Source organism: Petaurus breviceps, unplaced genomic scaffold (assembly GCF_028583685.1).
Source record: "Petaurus breviceps papuanus isolate PSGF00001 unplaced genomic scaffold, PetGlider_PUasm1.0 685, whole genome shotgun sequence".
In the NCBI taxonomy this organism is placed as follows: Eukaryota; Metazoa; Chordata; class Mammalia; order Diprotodontia; family Petauridae; genus Petaurus; species Petaurus breviceps.
In genome coordinates this window covers 3856322-3865377 of record NW_027186455.1, presented here as the reverse complement: position 1 = coordinate 3865377, position 9056 = coordinate 3856322, and positions in this window count along the sequence as shown.

The window sequence follows — 9056 nt, the reverse complement described above, 5'->3', positions numbered from 1 at the left end:
ATCTGACTCTCTGTGACCCCATTTGGGGTTTTCTTGGCAAAGATACTGAAGCAGTTTGCCATTTCCTTCTCTAGCTCATTTTACAGATGAGGAAACTGAGGCAAACAAGGTGAAGTGACTTGCCCAGGATCATGTAGCTCGTAAGTACCTGAGGCTGGATTTGAACTCAGGAAGATGATCTTCCTGACTCCAGGCCTGACACCCGATCTACTGCTCCATCTAGCTTTCCCATTGAAAGCTGGATAGGAGGAAACTAAAGATTGGTTCCAAGGAAACTGAAAATTTGACCTGTTTATTCACTACCATGTTTCTCAGAAAACTTTCCAACTTTCCTCCCTTGAAATGAGATGGAAAGGTGGAAAGGGGGATTCTTTTCCTGCCAGTGCCAATGAAGTCAGCCCTGTCTGTCCCCTTGCTTCTGCCCAACCTTAGTTAGGTTTCAGCCTCATCTGAAGAAGACAACCTTCCCACAAAGCTCCTTTTTCTTAGATGTGAATAGGCTAGGCCATGTTCCGATAAGAGCAGCTAGCTAAATAGAGGGCAAATAGTTACTAATTAACCTTCAGAAGTGACATTAAAGAGATGAAAATCTGTGGGAGTCCCAGCAGCTAATATTGGGAAATATAAATGCCCCCACATGAAGAACAGATGCTAAGGAGGGGAAGGCAAAGAGGATTTTTAAAAGTAAATCTGTGTAATGGGAATGCAGATTTGGAAGATCTTCCCTGCCCCTAGGCTAAAGTGCACCTGGAGCCTGGGGTGGGAGGCTTGTTTTTCAGTGAAACTTCTTGATTGGCCAGTGAGTCAATAAGGTTGTTACATTCTCTGAGCCAGGAGAAGGCTATATAAGCCCTGATGTGTAGCTTTGTTTTGGGGGCTCACTTTGAGAAGTGTTCTGTGATTTGATCTGTATTCTGGGAAGCTGTTGTCCAGGGTGCCCCCCCCCCCCACCCCGGCTTTGAAAAACCCAGATGTGGAAACCCAGATGTTGACTGGGTATGGATGTAATGGTTGGACAGTTTGGAAATCTGTCTACTTGATATGTTTCTGTCTTGATAATTCTGCCTGTATACTTTGAAGTTCGGGGTGCTGACCTTTTCCCCTGAACAAGGTAAACAATATATGTCTGACTGATTAAAGTAAGCCTGTTAACCCATTTTGAGTTGCTTTCCTTTAACAAAGCAGATCCAAGAACCTGTATGGGCAGCAAACCCTGAGGACGTGCTTGGGGTGCTTGCTGCTACAATCTGCCATCTCAAGCCAGTGGCCACATATGTGGACACATTTCCTCAGCAGCAAAAAGGTATACAGGGAGCAGAAGTAGATATGAACCAGCCCCATTCCCTCTATCTTTTCAAATGAGGAGAAGGGGAAGAAAAGGGAATGGAGAAAAAGGAAAAGGCATTTAGTAAGTGCCTAATGTGTGCCCTAGGTACTGTGCTAAGTGCTCTACAAATATCTCATTTGATTTTCACAATAATTCTATAAGGTAGGGTCTATTATTATCCCCATTTTACAGTTGAGGAAACTGAGGCAGACAGAAGTTAAGTGACTTGCCCAAGGGTCAAGCAGCTTGAAGTGTCTGAGGCCAGACTGGAAGAGAGAGCAGTCCAGTTTAGCATGTGATCTCAGATCTCAGACCTAAAAGGCAGGGAATGGGGTGGGCTACAGTCATGAGTGAAGCAATTTCTTAGCAAATCTAACTGGTGAGAGAGGAAGTTCAAACACAAACAAGCAGAACTGGTAAAGAAGAACAAAGATTTAAGGGCAGATCTAGTGATCTTAAGTCATTATAGAACTTAATTTTTCTTTCCTTAGCTTCCCTCTCATCTTTTCCCAAGTGAGAAAGCCCATTGGATCTGTGGGCTCCTCCACTTCCCAGCCTGTGACCAGGTCCTCCTAAACCTAGAGTTCTTACAATATATCCTCTCCTGAACTGAATAATTGAGTTCTGTTCCAGGCAGCTTCTAGCCAAAGGAGATACAAACAAATAGGAAGGAGTTTAGGACAGAGCAATAAAAATGATGAAGAGTATTAATAGCTCTATTTATGTGGAGAAAGATAAAAAGAAGCCCATTTTTATTATAGCTAGGTTGAATCCTGCTGAGTGCTAGGGCATCTATCTCTCTCCTCTGAGAGGGGCACAAGTATTCAGAGAGTACCTGCAGTTAGGGGACAGGAGTAAGGCCAGCGAGTCAGGAGGGAGACTGGAGAAAGAGACAAAAGATAAGAGCTTATAAAACCTGAGCAAAGCCAGCCTGTGTGACAGGGAGCTCTGTAAATTAACATGGGGAATCTGGGATGCCGGGGGACAGGAGAAGCAATCCCAAGAGAAAGAATTCAAATGGGTTTCCTGACAAATTTATTCTCTTCAACCATCTAATTCTTTTTTCTCCACTTAATAGCATTTTATTTTTTTCCAATTACATGTAAAAATAGCTTTCAACATTCACTTTTATAAGATTTTGAGTTCTAATTTTTCTCCCTCCCTCATCTCCCCCCCAAGACAGCATGCAATCTGATTTGACTATACATGTACAATCATATTAAACATATTAATCCACAGTATGTGGATAAATTTCATGTTGTAAAAGAACAATCAGAACAAAGAAAGAACAAGAAAGAAAAAAAACAAAAGAGAGAGGGAAATAGTTATGCTTCGATCTGCATTCGGACTCCGAAGTTCTTTCTCTGGACGTGGATAGCATTTTCCATCATGAGTCTTTTGGACTTGTCTTATACATTGCATTGCTGAGAAGAGCTAAGTCTATCAAAGCTGGTCACTGAACAATATTTCTATTACTGTGTACAGTGTTCTTCTGGCTCACTTCACTCAGCATCAGTTCAAAGCCTTTCCAGGCTTTTCTGGAATCTGCCTGCTCATTTTCTTACAGCATAATTATTCCATTACATTCATATACCACAACTTGTTCAGCCATTGATGGGCATCCCCTCGATTTCCAATTCTTTTCCACCACAAAAAGAGCTGCTATAAATATTTTTGTATATGTGGATGTGACCTGTTAATTCAACAAGCAAATTTCATGAGCACCTGTTATGGGCAAGACCATTCATTGCCTTTGGTGCTTTGGAGAATATGAAAATGGATGAATAAGTTCTTGTCTTTTTTTTATTGATTGATTGATTGATTCATGCTTGCATGCATACACTTTACACATTCATTCCTCAAGGATGGGAAAATGGAACCTTGGCATCCTGGAGGAGACAACTGGTGTTAGGGAACAATAGATTTAATCTTTGGTTTAAAATTGGATTACTCCTCTTCTCCATTCATGCTGGCCTACTAACTGATCCTCTAAATGACATTTTATCTCCTGCCTCTCTGACTTTGTACAATTAGTTCTCTATTTGGGAAAAGTTCTTCCTACTCTCCTCTCCCTCTTAAATCCTTAACTTTTTTCAGATACTGCTCAGCTTAGCAAGAGTCTTGAACACTCCAACAGTTAACATAACATTCTCTTTCTCTTGGACTTATTTTGTTTGGAATTCTACTCACTGAGCTCTGTTCAAAAAAATAATAATAAGGGGTGGCTAGGGGGCGCAGTGAATACAGCACTTGCCCTGGAGTCAGGAGGACCTGAGTTCAAATCCGACCTCAGACACTTAACACAAAACTAGCCGTGTGACCTTGGGCAAGTCACTTAACCCCAATTACCCTCCAAAAAAAATAAGAAGAAGAATCAGAAAGCCAGAAGGCAGCTAGTAAAGGCAGATCCTTGAACTTAATCTTCTCAGATCACCTGGGCAAGCACTTCATACCATGGATTTCTCATGCTAACTAACTAGAGGCCTTCGTCCTGCCCAGGTTGGCTTTGCTCAGGCTTTAATGCTGTCTTATCTATGACATCCTGCTACTCCACAGTTTTCTCTGATCTCTCACTTATTTGTACAGTTCAGCTCAGCTTAACAAATTTGCCAATGAGCTCGATGAGATGTGCAAAGCTTCCTGGCCTCTTTGGAGGCGTCTGAGGGGCTCCTCTCCATCGAAGGTAAAACATACAGACGGACCAGGTCCTTGTTAAAAGATCATGGAAAACTTTCGATCCGTTCTTAAGCGTCTGGAAATTGTCCAAGATGTTTAGGGAATCTAGGTCACCATCAAATTCTTGCTTTCATCTTCATCTTCAAGTTAAAAGAAGCCTTTTCTGGATATCCCACCAGCAACTACTGCTTCAAGCCCTTCCAATTACTATGCTTATAGTTGCACGTGCTGTTTCTGCTGTCCAAAGGTAAGCTTCATAGGGGCGAGACAGACGCTGCTTCATTTTTGTCTTTGTATAGTGGTGCTAGACACACAGAAGGAATTTAATGGATGCTTATTAACTATCAGAGAAACCACCTTCCTTTACCTTGTGGTGTATAAAAATTGAGTGGGGTAGGTGACTTTCACACTTATTCAGGATTCCTTCTTTGACTTTCCTCCAAGTGCCTTCCTCCAGCATCCAGCAAGGTGGGGGCAGAAATTCTACACCCCCTACCATACTACTCAGTTAATGGTGACTAGTGCAAGATAAATCCACGAGTGAGTAGTTTACCCTCTGAGAGGGGAGTTCAAGGATCACAAAGTGTTATATGCCGTCTGTCTTTCTGATTTTCTTTCTGAGTACAGATCAGTGTATTAGTATGATGAAATTCCTTAGAATGGATTTTCTGTGCCCAAGTTATGGCAGGATCCAGGGCATTGACAGAGTTCCTGCCAAAGTCCAATAAGCAGATGGAGAAATGCAATTACTTTTACGTGGCTTTAGAGGAGTGATCCTAATATGGAAATATTACCAGTATGATCTCTGGAGCTACTTAACAGGAGATGCTCACTTACTAAGAAGTAGGAGATGGACCCTGTCCCCTCCCAGTGCTGTGACTTCCTCAGACAGGGTCTTAGTCCAGTGGGAAGCAGCCCCCAAAGGGGTTTTCTTCTGAGCTGGGGGGTGGGGGATGGGGAAAGAATATAATGACTGGGTATGACTGCTCTGTGTGTAGAATGGGATCTGCTCATAAACTCTGAATTCTTTTCATATTCTGCATTTTCCACGGCAGTGAAATGAAAAGCTGTCCCTATGTCCCATATGTATTTAATACCTTGAGCAGGCACCTATCTGAGAGTCGAATTGGGAGCCATATTAGCCACATTTAGGGAAACCTACACACCATGAGTATATTTAGAGATTTTCTTCAAGTACTCCAGGTGGCAAGGAGCCAAAGAGAGAAAATGATACCACAGGAGAGTCACAGTCCATGTAAGAATCCTTGGGTAAGCCCTGGAATTATGGTTATATGTAAACAGTATGTATAAACCTATCTGCATGAATGTTGTCTCCTCCCAGTAGAATGCAGTTCTTGAAGGGACACTTAATATGTTTTTTGGATAAAATTCAACTGAATTGAATTGAATTAAAGGAAGGGTTAGAAGTACATCATATCAACCCCAAAGTAACTATCCAGCCAAATCAGTACTTCATAAACCTCTGCAAATCTTTTTGATCATAAGTTCATTCATTCATTGAGTCTCCTGCATTGGGAGTAAGAGTTGCCACAGTGCTTCAAACATGGCTGTAATGACACTCAACACACAGTAGGTACCTGATACCATTTTTTTTTTTTTAAGCAATTGGGGTTAAGTAACTTGCTCAAGGTTACACAGCCAGTTATTTCTGGGTATGGTGCTGAGTGTCTGCGCCTGGGATTCAATCTCCAGGTCATCCCAACACTGGAGCCAGTGCTGTTACTCGCTGAGCCACCTGGCCGCTCCTTAAATAATCTCTCTCTCTTTTTTTTTTCTTTTTGGAGGGCAATTGGGGTTAAGTGACTTGCCCAAAGTCACACAGCTAAGTAAGTGTGTCAAGTGTCTGAGGCCAGATTTGAACTCAGGTCCTCCTGGCTCCAGGGCTGGTTCTCTATTTACTGCACCACCTAGCCGCCAGCAATCAACTTCTTAACTAACATGATCAGATCAACTATTTGAGAGCTGTTTTATATCAATAAGTACTTGGAGGCCCTTTGATGAGCAAATACAGAAAATAGGGAAGACCATAGGTAGCCCAGCTCTAAACATAACTTGTGATTCCTCAGGCAGGAGAGGTGATGATGTGATGATTGTGTTTTACAAGCTAACACCATCAAGCCTCTAGGTGGCGAAGTGAATAGAGCAGTAGTAGCCCTGGAGTCAGGAGGACCTGAGTTCAAATCCGACCTCAGACACTTAACACAAAAACTTGTGACCTTGGGCAAGTCACTTAATCCCAATTGCCCTGCCCTCCCCCCTCAAAAAAGAAAAAAAAGCAAAAAAGCCCCAAAACAAGTTAACACCATCAACATCCATCATACCTGTCACCTTGCATAGAACTAACTCTACAAGTCCCCCCTGCCAAGGTTTCTCTGAAAGTATCCCCTTCATCATTTCTTCAGCACAACAGTATTCTATGACATCCATATAAAGCCATTCCCCCAAATCTTGGCCACATCAAAAAGAGCTGGGTCTTTTTTGTACATCCTAACTTAAGAGTTTGTTTTGCTTAGAACATACCTATACCTCCTGTACTGTCTCCCCTCTAATTCCCCTCTCCTTCTCCCTTCCTTCTCCCTGTTCCTTCCTATTTCCTACAGAAATGAGTATTTCTGCACCCAACTCTATGCACATGTGTACTCTGTGCATGTATGTTGACTAGTTCAGATGAGAATAAGGCTCTTCATTTTATAGACTTCCACTTGAACATCCTATTTATGTGATATAATAATATACCCTAACTTTTCTTATTCCTCTCCCCTCTACGGTAATCTTCCCTTCCTTTTTCTTTCCATTTTTCTTTTAAAGATCATCAGGATCACAATAGACCCCACTCCTGAATCTTCTATCTAATTAGATTCCTTCCTTCTATAGACTACTGATGATGATAAGATTGAGAGGAGATATATATTTCCTCATATTAGAATGTAAACAGTTTATCCTTGTTTAGTACCTTAAAAATTAGAATGAAACTTAATAGCAGTCAATGATTATTTCATGAGACAATAAATATTAAAAATAAAGTCAAAGATTGAAAAGATAGAAGATTTATTTATATAACATATCACATAGCAAAAATAACTGACACGGAAAACATTGAGTAGATAAAATTTAAGTATTATTGAAACATTATGAATAGACAATGACCCAAAAAGAGCCTATGAGACATCATATTTCAAGAAATCTTAAAAGAAAACTGCCAGATCTCTTAGAACCAGAGGACAAAGTGGAAGTAGAATGCACACTCCTGAAAGAAACCACCACATGAAATTTCCAGGCACATATTAGCTAAAAATCCATCCAAGTCAAAGAAAAAAATACTGCCAAACAGCCACAGTCTTAATCACACATGATTTAGCAGTCACCACTATAAAGAAAACTTGGACTGCGATATTCCAAAAGCCAAAGATTACCACCCAAGAAAACTTATCCACAAAAACTGAGTACAGGGGGGAAAAGTCCAGACTATAATGAAAAGAGGACTTTCAAGAATCCCTGTGCTCTGGAATATTCCCCTTGAAGTGTGCTCACACTGGCCAAAACCCTAGAAGACCTCTCTCATCTCTGTCTCCCTATGTTGATCAGGGCTGAATAAATAATTCACTATGGACTTTTTCTTTCCCATTAGGGCAAGTTCTGCCCATCAGGATTTGTACTAGTGCATTTTCTAGATTTGTTAGGAGAAGAAGTTTTAGTCAAGAGCACTCACTACGGTATTTCTTGCTACTTTTTCCAATGAGGTTTGCCCTCCACCACGTCTTTTTTTTTTCAAGCAAATTTAGTCATCTAACCATGCAGCTCCCTCCTACATTTTATCTTTTTACATATTTATCATGACTATTAGGATTTCATCTTATTGATTCTGCCCAATTCTAATCTGTCAAGATAAAAAAATCCTGACTTTGCCAACAAGAGTATGTTAACTATCGAATCCCAGCTTAGATTCTGCCAAGATTATTATTATTTTTTTTGCAGGAGGGAAGGCAGGGCAATTGGGGTTAAGTGACTTGCTTCCAAGGTCACATGGCTAAGTCTCTGAGGTCATATTTGAACTCAGGTCCTTCTGACTCCAGGTCAAGTGCTCTCTATTTACTATACCACCTAGCCGCCCCAATCTGCCAAGATTATTGTTAAACATGTTAAAATGTTGAACATGTTAAACATGTTAAAAATGTTAAACCCCCACATACCTGGGAGTATTACCACTGGAACCACCTCCTTCCAAGTTGACATTGAACCATTAAAGACAATGAGTCTAGCAGATGCCTCTGAATATCATCTCTTTGTATTATTATCAAGTCTACAAGCTTCCCATTTTCTTTTGAAGAATATAGGATGTGATTATCAAAAACTTTGCCGTAAAACTCTATAAAATTCATGATTTTGCTCAGAAGATTGCTCAAAGATCTAATAGTACATAATTGTTCTAGGTAAACTGTATGTACCTCATTCCTCCTTTGATACCTATTTAGTAACCTATTGGTAACTTGATTGATTATTGATAATTGATTGACTAAGCATACTATTTACTATTACTGAACCAGACTGCTCTGTCATATGTGAAAGATCATGGAGAATATGAGAGAGACTGGAGAAGTGAAAATGGCCTAAGAGGGAAGAGAACAGCATAAATATAACATTCTATATAGACCAATGAACTTGATTTTTATTCCTGGGAAAATCTTAGAATGTAATGCTCGTTAAAGAGAACACTGAACATCTAGAAAAGGAGGAAGTATCACAAAAAGCTGGAACTGGCTTCAGCAAGAACAAGGTCACATCAGACTATGCTTTTTTCTATCTTTGTGTGGTAGCACAAGGGAATGAATGCTTTATGCTACTTTACCTAGATTTTTAGCATTCTATTTGATAAAATATCTCATACTATTTTTATAGAAAAATGGAGAAATGTGCACTGGTGATAATATAATTAAATTGATGCAGTTTGATTTGGTTGAGTGATCAACTCAATATCAATTCAATGTTCAATGTCAATTTAGAAGGAAGAGGTCTCCAATGGAGCTCTCTAGGG